This window comes from Lactuca serriola, chromosome 1 (genome assembly GCF_051521515.1).
Source record: "Lactuca serriola cultivar US96UC23 chromosome 1, Lser_US96UC23_V15, whole genome shotgun sequence".
NCBI classification, from domain to species: Eukaryota; Viridiplantae; Streptophyta; class Magnoliopsida; order Asterales; family Asteraceae; genus Lactuca; species Lactuca serriola.
The window spans coordinates 176,585,912-176,600,073 of NC_136408.1; positions in this window are offsets into that span (position 1 = coordinate 176,585,912).

Consider the following 14,162-nt stretch of genomic DNA (forward strand, 5'->3'; position numbering starts at 1 on the left):
GAGGATTGGTAGGTTACAAGAACGATTAAAGAAACCTGTAAATGCTATCGTTATGCTCTAGATGAATCGCTAAAATCGTTAACCTAATATGCATGCAAGCATATACTTTTATATTAAACATAATGGGCTCACGGTTGGACAGGCCCAAACCGGAATACAAAATAAATAAACTATCGAGCCCAACAACGCAACACTTCAAAATAATCTTCAGCCCAACAATCTCCCCCTTTGCGTCAATTGGAGCGAGATCTTCACTTGTTGCTTGGGCCAGCAGCTGAAGCAGGTACCTTCTTCTTCACGGTGCTAAACAGACATTTGGTGAGAGAGAGAATTGTCTGTCTAAACCGGATGTACCATTGGATCATGTCGTTGAAGTACTTGATGTCATCAGCTGAATTCTCTTTACACCTTTTGATGATCGATAACACATGCTCCAGACAAGCAATGGTGTAAAGGTGTTTGTCAGCTAAAGCAAAGAGACATTTCTGTCCTTCCGCTCTAGTGAACATAACCGAGTTGCGTCTCGGGTCGATCTTGCCCATTTGCATTTGGTTGAGATCACTGGCCGATCCCACAGGAGCTATCTTCGGTTTCTTCTTGAAGACTGTGGCGACCTCCTGATCCATAAGGGCAACCTCCATGATGTAACAGACTAACATCCTTTTGATATGGTCTATAATAGGACTATATTCGGCTTCATCAGTCAAAAGGATGTTATGCAGGACAATCCAATCATGAGGATTTAAGTTCGGTACATCTGCCAGGGAGATAAGATGAGCAGTTCTTGCAGATCCCCGAATCAGCTTGAACCGAACATTTATGAATCGACCTTCGGTGTAAGGCTTCAGTACCCGAACGTTCACTATCTTCTGGGCGCTCCAAGTAAGATATTGAGGACGAGCAGCCGTCAGATAGAAGTCGATGAGCTCCCTGTCAAGCTCAGCGTTTGGATGAGGGACTTCAAAGATATTTGAGAAGGCGTGGAAGATAAACGCCTTTCGAGTCAGCGGCATGTCGAACTGCGAGTCGACAGTATTATTGCAGTCGAACGAGATAACCGGCTCGAGCCATAAGATGTTGGGAGTATCTATGGCCTCTTTGATCAAGCGCTCCCGAGTCCAGGCAGGGAAGTCTTCCTGCTCTCGAGAAGATCTTGGGCTTCCTTCTGCTTGCGTTCGGCTTCTTCAGCCTCTCGCGCCACACGATTAACGTCTTCATTCTCATTGCGACTGTTCTTTCGTTTTAACATGTCAGCAATGGTCTCCTTGTCTTTATCTTCATCTTCTTCCTCAACTATATTTTTCCCTTTGTCCTTCACACCCGAACCCGAAGCTTGACCAGTCGGAGGTGGTTCGGTTGTGTGAGTAGCTTTGGAGGAAGGAGGTGGTTTCGATCCGGTCTTCTTCTCATCTCCCCCTTGTTTCGGAATAGACACGAAACTAGGAAGGCCTTCTATTTTGCTGAGAAGGTCCATGGCCGGAGAGAGCTTTTCAGCAAGGGTTCGCCTCACTGAATGGTTGAGAATAGGATCGTGTGCTTCAAGGATGTTTGATAAGGCAGCGTGTACATCCGAAACACAAGTCTTGATAACCTCCCTTTCGGATCGAAGAGCTTCAAGTTGTTGTTGTGAGTTTGAAAGCTGCGTGCTCTTGACCTTGAGGGCGGTGGTTTTGCTCGCCAGAACGTCCATCAATGAATTTTCGGCTGCGAGATCCTCCTGAAGCTTAGCGAGGCGCGCATCGATGGAGGCACGAAGGGCCGAGTTGTCGTCGCTTATGGTTTGGCGAAGGGCAGCGAACGAAGTCAACTCCATTGAGACGAATTTGGCCAATTGCTGAACAATCGGTTCCAAAGATGTCTTTGTGGCGTCGGCGCTTTCCTGTAAGGATTGCAGCAGGATGGAAGCGTCGGAGAATAGTTTATCGACTTTTTCGGTCGCTGCCTCACTTGCTTTTGTAGAGGCTTCGATGGCTGCAGTTGCTGAGGCTACCGAATCATGTTGAGCCCTGGAGAAGGCATCAACAATCTTCTAAAGTGCAGCTTCAGAGAGAGAGGACTGCTGGTTGGAAGATGAGGCGAGAAGTAGGTCAACCTTCTCGTTGAGCTCCTTTAGATGCTTCTTTGTCACTGGAGCATCATCCTCTTCATCACTCTGAACCTGAAACGGACTATAGTAGACCGAATCAAAGTTCATGTGTTCACCGCCAAGGTAAGGGTTGTCTCCATCAGAGGCATTTTCTGGAGATGGAGGGGGTGGTGAAGCTGGGGGTGTTGTTGTTTTGGTAGGTTCAGGTTGAGTGGGTGTGGGGTTAGTTTTGGGTGGTGGTTGAGTGTGGGTAGGTTCGGTTGTATGGGTTTCGGTTTGTGGTGGTTCGGTTACGGGTGTGGTTTCGGTTACTGGTGGTGTTTCGGTTGCAGTTGTGAAAATGGGTGGTGGTATAGGGAAAGAGGTTGGGGGAATAGTGGGGTTTATGGTTGGAATGGAAGTAGGAATGGTTGGAGGAGGTGAAGGAACTGGTGAATTATGAAGTTCCATCTCCGGGGTAGGTGACCGAGGTGGTGTGTTGCCTCGTTGAGGGGTTTCGTCTCCTTGAGAGCCGTCAGAACCCGAACTCTCGCCCTCAGAATCACTTGAAGAAGAGGGAATAACGAGCTTGCGCTTCGGTTGAGTTTTCCTCCTCTTCGGTTGTGGGGACTGTGCAACTTTAGGCTGTTTCCTCTTCTTGGGAGAAGGACCCTTAGTAGATTTGGCCGCTTGCTTCCCCTTGTCCGCCTTTTTGCCCCTGTTCACCAGTTTGTCAGCATCGTGGATGGACCTGAGCATATCCGGTGTAAGTTCCCTAGGACCAGATGGCCTGAATTCCTTGATCGTCCGTATCAGCCTGCTATCAGAGGGCACGTCGCCATACATTGTCTCCGGAATGGATCCAATGAATGAGAATTTAGATGCATCTGAGACGATGATCTTCTTGGTATGAAACGTACCGATAGAAGACATCGATGCACCTGCAGCAGTGGGAATGTCGAACTTGTCCATTGCCCACTTTGTGATCAAAATCCAGAACCGGGATAGCGACACCTCAGAGTGTCGTGATGATGAAGAGAGGCTCTGGATGAGCTGTTGCCATAGGACCAACCCAAAGTCCAAGTTAATCCCATTGTAGACAGCGTACATGATCGACAGGAAAAGTCGACTGGCACCGTCGGATCCTGAGCTCCGTTCCGACAAGCCCTTGAAGAGGACTGTGAACATGCCATTCCACTGTGGCGGCAGGCAGGACTTTTTAAACTTTGCGACGGAGGTGAGGACCTCCGTGTAGCCCATGTTGTAAAACATGTTATACAGATGCCCAACCGGAATCGTCTCCAGATTTATTCTTGATGGGTCAACAGCCAACCCAAGCATGGTGCAGAAATGTTGTCGAGAAACAGATGTCTTATGTTCAGCAATTTCGAAGAACACCCGTTCGACTACCTTGTCGTAATAGGCAGTCGCATAAACCTGCGATAGGGACGTCATGGGCACCGACTCGATCCTGGAGAGAGCCGGAGCGATTTGAGAATACTTCAAACATTCGATGATCGGCGACATGTAGGATTCGTACGCCAGAGGATTGAGGTCGATCACCAGGCATTGTTGTGGACGGATTGGAAGGATTTGTGATGTAGCTTGGACGGAAGATAATTCTGCCATTGTTGAAGGTAGTGGAAGAAGAAGATGAACAGTGAAGCTTTTGGGGGTTTTTGCTCTCTAGAAAATCCGGAAGCAGTAAAAAGGTAAATGAGATTGTAGACTGCCTTTTATAGTGAGGGATTGGAGAGAGAAAAATCGTTTCAAATCCTCTATGCGATGATCACGTAGGAGAGAGAGTGTCAGTTCCCTATGATCACGCCACCCAACAAGCGCCGTTTCAGAAGAAAAACGGTTCAAATCCGCACGCGCCTTTAAATGCCAGAAGGATGTCTCTTGGATTTCGCACACGCGTCCTTAATGTCAGTAAAAGTAAGGGCGTTTCAAATTCACACGCGCCCCCTTTTTTACCGTCGTTTGAATTTCAATCCGTTTAACTCCCGCCGAGTCAGCAACCTTTCGTATTATCCTTTTAAAGCGCATCTTTTGAATTAACTGCCCACGTGTAGGATTGTAGACCACGTCTTAATTATTAACCACCAATGTAACAAATTATCCTGAAATTAATTAGTAACGGAATTTTGGAAAATCAAAGATTTTCGTGCAAAGAGGGTAAAAGAAAAAGAAATAAAACAACTCTTTTAAGGATTTTCTGTGATGTCAATAATGACACGAAACTGATGATCCCGGGCACGAATCTCTTCCTTCAAGGTCAAGAGAGACCTTAAAGTGTTAGGCAGTGTTTGTTTTTTGTCTGCAGATCTGCGAGGCCTCTTCTGTCTGCGCCGTGCAGACGACGCGCAGACATTAGCCTTCGCAGACTGTTTGTTTTTCTGAAGACTGCAGACCTAAAAATGTCTGCGCGCCCTCTTCTTCGCGCAGATGTGGACCAAAGTCTTCTAACATCTTCAGACATCTTCTAGCCTAAAAAACATATATATCTTTATTTTTTTCAAGTTTTTTTTTTTTAATTTATATTTTTTCCAACTTTATTAATGATAACAATTTGAAAAAAAAAACTACAAAACTTAAAAAAAAAAAAAAAAACTTTTGACGATACAAATATGATATTTTTGACAAATTTATAAATAAAGATTTATTACAATAATAGTCGTTAAATTTGTTTATATAAATATGAAAAAAAAATCATAATATATTCTTATATTTTTTTGCCAAATTTTGTAAAACATTATTTAATACAATATCGTCAATTTCTCGAGAAAATATTTATGGTACGTTTTTAATGGATTTAATTGAAAAAATCGAAGTTTATTTCCATCAATTTATGTATCAAATTCTTTGATCACTAATTATAATGGTTAATTATAATTTTGTAACCAAAGTTGTTGGTTTTTATCAAATATATATGCTAATTCATACCATTTTTAATTTTATTTTTTATACAATAATACATAAAAGTTGATCTAGATTCGTTAATTATTTATAACAAAATCATAAAAATATTAAAAAATCACTTTAAAGTTTAAAAAAATAAGTTTATTTAGATTTCAGTTTATTTTAGTAGCCCACAGATGTTAAAAAAACAAACAGTCTTCTTTTTTCAGACTGCAGACGTTTGGTCCACCTCTTCTACTGCAGAGGTCTACAGATGTGGTCCGCAGACTGCAGACATTTTGCCTCAGAAAAAACAAACAGCACCTTAGTGTGGATTCCCGTTAAATTACGATCAAACACTTATTAATAAATGTTGAAAGGCTTCTTTTAATTAGGCTAAATAAGGGTGGCTTTCGCTTTGATTCAGCAAATCTATTCTTGAAATAAGAAAGAAAGTGAACAAAGTACTTGTGAGACCGGTGTAGCCTGTTGAACAAGTAGGTAGGAATTTATTTTAAATTGGCTTGAAAAAAAAAATATAAAATCTCAAAAAAAAAATAAAAACTGGATCCCTAGGGTAGAAATGTTATGGTATTTAACAATTTCATAGGAATCACACAAAATAAAATTTGAGATTTCATGAAAGTACATCCTTCAATTCTTTGGTGAAAACTTGAGCAATTTAATTGAGCACCGTCAATTCATTTTTGGTGTGGAATTTTGGGTTTCACTCAGCTCGTAGTGACACGAAACTAAGATCATAAACACAGATGTTGTGTAACCATAAACCTCAGTGGTAATTTCTGAGAGTCTCAAGGGTTACGTTGATGAAACGAATGTAGTGGAGAAGTGTTATGGAGATGGTGTAAAAAGATAAAGTACCTCTGCTGCGAAACTAAGGACCAAGCAGGAAACTCTTAACTCATGTGAGAAGAGAGTGAGGTAGCTCACGATTAGAATAAATGTGTTAGCCTTATTGGGAAGACAAGGTTTGTGTATACCAGGTCATGAAGGCTGTTATTCAAAATCTTATGAGGCTTGGGACTCATACATCAGCATGCTTCTAGGGACACTTAAGTAATTCATCAATTATACCCCCATAAACGAACGAACATACAAGAAAAATTAAAAAATAAAAAAATATTTTTGGAGTTTTTGAGATTTATTAAAGAAATAAAAAATAAAAGAAAATAAAAATAATAAAAAAATAAAAAAAATAAGTAAGAAAAAAAATAAGACTAAAAAAAACTTTGGAAAAAATATGAAAAACTGAACCCGAACGTTCGGTTGATTTCGGTTGGGAAAAAGTTGAAAAACCGAACCCGAGCGTTCGGTTGGTTTCGGTTCCAGAAAATTTTGAAAAAACGAACCCGAGCGTTCGGTTGGTTTCGGTTCCACAAAATTTTGAAAAACCGAACCCGAGCGTTCGGTTGGTTTCGGTTCCACAAAATTTTGAAAAACCGAACCCGAGCGTTCGGTTGCTTTCGGTTCCAGAAAATTTTGAAAAACCGAACCCGAACCTTCAGTAGGTTTCGGTTTTGGAAAATTTTTAGAAACTAAGGATTTTAGATGTGCAAGTGGAAAATGTTTTCAATACTAAGAAAACAATTTTGTACAGGAAATATACAACCAAGAAAAACTACCTTTGAAGTGATGAGCGATTCAGATGGTTTAACCGAACCCGAACGTTCGGTTGGTTTCGCTTCTTACGTTTGAGGTTGAGAGGTAGTGTGAGGTACTGACTCTGATTCCATCATACCTAGCCCTTGCAATATTTTGTTGAATGATGCTTCAGGAAGAGCTTTGGTAAAGACGTCAGCCAGTTGATCAGTGGTTCTTACGAAGTGAACTTTGACGTTTCCATCTTCCACGTGATCTTTGATGAAGTGATACCTCAGTGCTATGTGTTTGGTTTTACAGTGTTGCACTGGGTTATGACAGATCCTAATTGCACTTTCAGAGTCACAATATAGTGGGATCTTCATATTGAGTCCATAGTCTCGAAGTTGACTCTGGATCCAAATCACTTGTGAGGTGCAAGAAGCAGCGGCTATATATTCCGCTTCGGCAGTAGACAACGACACACACGTTTGTTTCTTGGACTGCCAGCTGACCAACTTCCCATCAAGGAATTGACAGCCACCAGTAGTGCTTTTTCGGTCGAGTCCACATCCTCCAAGGTCAGCATCAGAATAGGCTTGAACGAAGAAGCCTGAGTTGGAAGGATACCATAGACCTAAGGAGGTGGTTCGCTTGAGATAGCGTAAAATGTTCTTCACTGCAAGCATGTGAGGTTCGCGTGGGTTTGCCTGAAATCGAGCACAATAACACACAGAAAACATGATGTCAGGCCTGCTAGCAGTAAGATACATTAGAGAGCCTATCATTTGACGATAGAGCGTGATATCAACAGCCGGTTTGTCTAGGGAGGGAGTTAGCTTGGTGCCGAATGCCATTGGAACTTTGACTTTGGAGTCTCCCATCATACCAAACTTTGCTAGGAGAGTCTTCGTGTAAGCTTCCTGATTGATAAAGATGCCTTCGGGTCCCTGTCTAATATTTAAACCAAGGAAAAAGTTAATAGGACCCATTGAACTCATTTCAAATTTAGTCTCCATCAACTTTCTGAATTCAGCTGTTAAGCTGGGATTCGTAGAGCCAAAGATGATGTCATCGACATAAATTTGAACTATCATAAGGTGGTTACCTTCCTTTTTGCGAAAGAAGGTTGGGTCAACCGAACCTTGTTTGAATTTAGACATCTTTAAAAATTTAGTTAGCGTTTCATACCAGGCTCTCGGAGCTTGTTTAAGGCCGTACACAGCTTTATCCAGAATATAGCAATGGTTTGGATACTTTTCATTCACGAACCCAGGAGGTTGCTCCACATACACGGTTTCTTCGAGTTCTCCATTAAGAAATGCACACTTGACGTCCATTTGGAAAACTTCAAAGTTTTTGTGGGCAGCATAAGCAAGAAATATTCTTACAGATTCCAGCCTAGCTACAGGAGCGAAAGTCTCTTCATAATCTATCCCTTCCTCCTGACAGTATCCCTTTACCACCAGACGAGCCTTGTTCCTTATAACATTTCCTTCCTTGTCCATTTTGTTCCTAAAGACCCATTTGAGACCAACAACCGAAGCATCTGGAGGAGTTGGAATAAGGCGCCAGACTTTGTTCCTTTCAAATTCGTTCAGTTCATCTTGCATTGCTTGAACCCAATCAGAGTGATCGAGGGCAGTATTAACTGTCTTCGGTTCAACTTTTGATACAAATGAGTTAAACATACAAAACTCAACCTTTGAAAATAAGGATGTCTATTTTGCCTTCAGTTGTGATCAGGTCAGAACCTTTTCAGATACATCACTAACTACTTGAGAGATAGGATGATCTCTGGTCCATTTGGTAAGAGGAGGGTAATTTGGATCAAAGGTTGGGTCTAGTTCAGCATTGATCATTTCTTCTGGCTCAGATTGGCTATCGTAATCAAGCGTCATATCATTATGCTCCCCCTCGATTGATGAGCTTTGAGAAACTTGAGGTTCAGGGGTTTCTTGTGGTGCTGAGCTTTCAGGCGTTGAAGCGCCTTCGGTAGGAGAGGCACTTTCGGTTGGAGAAGCACCTTCGGTTGGAGAAGCACTTTCGGTTGCAGTGGTAGAACTTGGCTCCCCCTCGACGTTTGAGCTTGGCTCCCCCTCGACTGAAGTATTGTTGGATGGAGGGTCATCAGTAGTCGATCCTCCTTCATGCATTCTCCTTGCAGCTTCTTCGACAATCCGCTTCATGTGGTCAACTTTGTTGTCTGCTGCACCTGCTTCTAAGAGAGAAGCTTTCTCTGGTTCGTCAAAGAGCTCCAGAAATTTATCGTATAAGTTAGCGATCGAGACTGTGACTTGCCCAGTCTGAGGAAAAATTTCCCCAGCGGTGTCTTCTTTGGCCTGTAGCTTTTTGACATAGCTATCGTCAAAGGTCACATAGTATGTCTCTTCAATTCTTCTTGAACGCTTGTTTAGGACCCTGTATGCCTTGGATGTGAGAGAGTAGCCCAGAAAGATTCCCTCGTTGGCTTTGACATCGAACTTGTTGCGGTGTTCTTTAGAGTTAAAGATGAAACACCGTGAGCCGAACACATGGAAAAATTTCACATTGGGCTTTCGGTTGTTTAGTATCTCATAAGGTGTGAGCGTGAATCGCTTGTTGAGATAAGACTTGTTCTGTGTAAAACAAGCAGCAGAAATAGCATCAGCCCAAAAATAAAGAGGTAAGGAAGCGAAACTTAGCATAGTTCGGGCAGCTTCACAAAAAGATCGGTTTCGTCTTTCGACTATTCCATTCTGTTGAGGTGTGTAGGGAGCTGAGAAGTTGTGACTTATTCCCTTTTCTGCTAGAAACTCTTCAAACTCCTTGTTCTTGAATTCCAGACCATTGTCGCTCCTAATGTTGCGAACGACCTTCTTGAGCTGTACTTCAATCTGCTTGATGAACATTTTCAGCTTATGAGTCGCTTCAGATTTGAGCTTTAAAAAGAACACCCATGTAAATCGTGAAAAGTCATCAACAATAACAAGAATATACTTGCTACTACCGATGCTTTCGATAGATGAAGGACCACACAAATCGATATGAAGTAATTCGAGTGGTTCAACAACTTTTGTGTTAATTACAGATGGGTGATTTTGACGACTCTGCTTCCCCATTTCGCATGCAGCACACAAATGATCTCTGTCGAACTTGAGCAATGGAAGGCCCCTAACATGACCTCCTGTGACAAGTCGGTTGATATCTTTAAAGTTGAGATGTGAGAGTCTTCGGTGCCACAACCAGCTTTCGTCAGATTGAGCTTTTGATAATAAGCATATAGCTGGGTTTCCTTTGATGGGTTTCATGTTTAGAGGAAACATTTCACCCTTTCGCTCTGACTTGAGAATCACCTTCTTTGTGTTCTTCTCAATAATTTCAGAACCTTCATCATCGAATGAGACTTTGAGCCCTGTACCTCCAACAAGCTGAGATACACTAATGAGGTTGTGTTGGAGTCCTTCCACATAAGCCACCTTCCTTATAGTAAAGTCACCATTTGTAATCATCCCATATCCCTTTATGGTGCCGAAAGAGTTATTTCCAAACTTGACATTGCCTCCATTTGCAAGAGATCTATATTCCCTGAGCTCCTCTTTCCTCCCTGTCATGTGACGTGAGCAGCCACTATCGATGTACCATTCTTCGTCGAACTGCTCGTCACTTATAACCTGGAAAAATTAAGCAGATTTAGGAACCCAAAGTTTCTTGGGTCCACGTGAGCTTTTCATGGGAACAGGAATAGTAAGAGAGATGTCAACAAGATATGTTCGTTTTATAAGTGTTGTTTCATCTTTCTTTTTAATGGTAAAGACTTTTATCTTATTAGGATTGGGTGCGTTCGGTTTGGACTCTGGTTTGGATTCATTGACCTTCTGTTTGCCCTTTTGTTCAGTTGACGAATGAGATGTTTGAGAACGAACAGAATTAGCTTTAGAGCAAGATGGAGATGAATTAGTGGAAGTGGAAGAATTAGAAGAACTAGAAGGAGTGGGTTTGGATTGAGAGGACTTCTTGGCTGGAGACTCTAGGTGACCCTTTTGCTTTTGATCATTGGAGGGACTGACCTTAGAGTTTTGTTCTCTTTTGACTTCAGAACCGAACCTTTGCATTCGGTTGGAATCGTTCTTTGAACCGAACCTTTGCTTTCGGTTGAAGTCATTCTCAGAACCGAACCTTTGCTTTCGGTTGGTATTTTCTTGTGAACCGAACCTTGGCTTTCGGTTATTGTGACTCTCAGGCTTTTCGACAGGATTGTTTTCATACTTCAGATTCTTGTCTTGATGTGAGAAGTATGCATTCTAGGATTGCCAAAATTGCCTCCTTTCAGAGAGATTCTTCCTGTATCTTTGGTTCCTCTCACATTTCTTATTCCTCATCTGCTTTGGTTGATGATGAATATTTGCCTTCTTTTTCGGTTTTTCCTCGTCTGGTTCCTTTTGAACTGAAGGAGTTTTACTTTGAGCTGAGGGAGTAGAGGGAACGTCTTCTTTTGCCGAACTTTCATCCTCCTGAGGAATGTCTTTCGTACCACTGGTGCTTGGCTCATCGAAGTTATCTGGCTTATTCAAGGGTTCAGGTATGTATCTACCTTTACTCATCCAGGAGGTCCTTTCAGATAAGCCCACTGTTTCGTTTGCATTATCTATAGGAGCTGACCAGAAGTACTCATCACAGCCATCAGCATTGTCTTCGTTTACAATAGCTGTGAGTTCAGCCGTCTGATGTTTGGTAACTCCAGTGACCTTGTATACTTGATTAGGAGTGGTTCTGACCTTTTGATACACAACTGGTTTCTCTGCTAAGATCGGGGACTTTTGTTGGGACAATCGGGCGAACTCCACTGAATTTTCAGAAATAAGATTCTTGTGGTTTTCAGGTTCGCTTTTAACAAATTCTGAGCAGTCAACCGTGTCCTCTACAGAAATTTCACTCATGTTGTCGTCTTCGTTAAGCTCAGATGCATTTTCAACATCAATTTTGTTTTCTGAGCTTACGTTGGCGTTTAAAGAGTCAAATTTTTGTATGGTTTCGGTTCTCAGTTTAAGTCTATCATTTTCATCCAAAAGATTTTTAAGCATGTCTTTGTGGTCCTTGGATTTAATGAAGGATTCAATTTTGTCCAGTCCATACATGTAGGTCGGATTGACATCATCAGACGATATCACACTCTCACAATTATAGGCTTCAGCATCGATTTCATCCTCCTTAAACTCAAGGAAGGGAAAAATCATGCGATGGATCTTTTGGCCTATTTCACAGTCCAAGTGAAGCTGAGTAATATTAGAATATAGACGTTTTGCAATTAAACAAAAAACATTTCGCTGTTTTAACAACTTCAAATTGTCTCTTTGTAAATAAATGTTTTCGTCTTTTATTTTAACTAATTCAGACTCCTTCAACTCGATCCACATCCGCCGCTCCTCACTCTTCGAAGACACCCTGCTTAATTGATCAGTTAGGTTAGAATTGGTGACTCGAGTTTGAGTTAAGCTACTATCTAGATGAGAAATTCTTGTATTAACGTTTTTTAGTTCTTTCTCATATGAGGATTGTGGTACTTTAGATGAAATGAAAACCGATTGTACCTTCTTTATCAGTTCATCAAGCTCATTGAACTGCTGGCTGAGTGGTTTGGCCGTAAAGCACATGTCCTCCTGCCCCTTCGGTCCATCGCTTCCACCATCGGTGTTGTATCCCCTCATCTGAGATACATCAGACACCATGAAGCATCTTCCTTCACTGCTCTCCTCCTTTGCCACATAAGCCTTTCCATGAGTAGGCTTCCTCACTTCATCGTCTTCTGAGTCGGTAGACCAAACTTCCGTGCTACCGAACTCGTCATCATTAACCGAATCCTGCACAATAAGAGCATTAATAGAAGGGTTAGCGGTAGACTTCTTCTTTCTCAACTCATCCAGCCTTTTCTGCAACACAACTTCCTCATCCTTTCCATCATCCTTTTCAGCCATCTTCTTAAGGACACAATCCTTAGCATAGTGGTTTTTCCCACCACAGTAGTAACAGCTTACTCCGGAATCGCCATCCACCTTCGGTTCCTTCTTGGGCTCCTCAACCTTCGGTTCATTGTTCACCTTTTCTGAACTGTAACTCCCCTGCCAGTTTCGGTTTTTATTGCTGGGGAATCTCTTCTTTATGAACCTCTTGGGATTGGACACCATCATAGCATAATCCTCAGACGTGAGGTCATACTCCTCCAAGTTGAGGTCTTCATCCTCCATCACAGCTTTACTTTTTGATAGGAGGGCCAACGAACCAAGGCTTGATACAACATTCTTCTCCTGCAGCACAATCTTCTCTTGGGATTTGAGAATACCCACCAGTTTTGCCAAAGAGTATGATTTAAACTGCTCATGGGCTTTGACTGTAGACACCACTGCTCTCCATTCAGACCTCAGACCATTTAAGAAAGTAACCTTCTGCTTGATAAGCTTCCTTTCGATGTCATGTTTGATCATCTTGCTGAGAAGATGATTCAAGCGATCGAACGTCTGGGTCACTATTTCTTCGGCTACTTGCCTGAATTCTCCAAACTCAGATAAGAGCAAAGTTTGGATAGAATGTTCAAGATCCTCGTCTGTAGAATACAGTTCGCGAAGTCTATCCCAAACTTCCTTTGCCGTCGTGCATGAGCTGACCAACCTGAAGGTGTCGGACTGAAGGGCGAATCTGATCAACCTTAACGCCTTGATATTGCACTGAAATTTGTCCTTTTCATCTTGTGCAATATCCTTCACATCCTTTAGCAGATCATTGTACTCCTTTTGTGTCTTAATAGTCCTGGACGTTGCAGAATGAGAAAACAGTCCATTAATGATGGCTTCCCATATGAGGTACCCATTATCCTCAGATCCAATCACGTAGTCTTCGAAGTGATGCGCCCATACTTCATAGTCATGGGTGTATAGAATTGGAATCTTCGTGGTTGAACCGATGATGTTAGAAATATTGATTGGATTTGATTGTGACTCGTCCATTATGATCGTAAAAACATGTTCAAAGATCAGACTTGTAATAAAGCAGATTAGGGAAAAACAATAAATATCAAGATACGTCAATAATGAGATGACGGCTCAATAAATATCGGTAGTTGCGGAAAAACCCTAATTGAAACCTTTTCACAGAAAAGATGTGTATTGATTACACAGCCTCCTGCTCTGATACCAATTGATGAGATTTAAAAACCTTTAAACTATGAAGATCGATTAGATCTTGAACAAGTAAGTAAATATAAAACTGTAAGAACACGAAAATAAGAACGAGACAAGAGTGAATCAAACGTGTCGAATGATTAAACAAAATCCTCAGAAGAGCTCGATTAGAGAAACCTGTAAATGCTATCGTTATGTTCTAGATGAATCGCTAAAATCGTTAACCTAATATGCATGCAAGCATATACTTTTATATTAAACATAATGGGCTCACGGTTGGACAGGCCCAAACCGGAATACAAAATAAATAAACTATCGAGCCCAACGACGCAACACTTCAAAATAATCTTCAGCCCAACAAATTTCCTTTAGTTTTAACGTCGAAATTAATTACGTCAAAAATTAGTCAAATTTATCCCGAAAATATTTTTGCCTGGATTTAA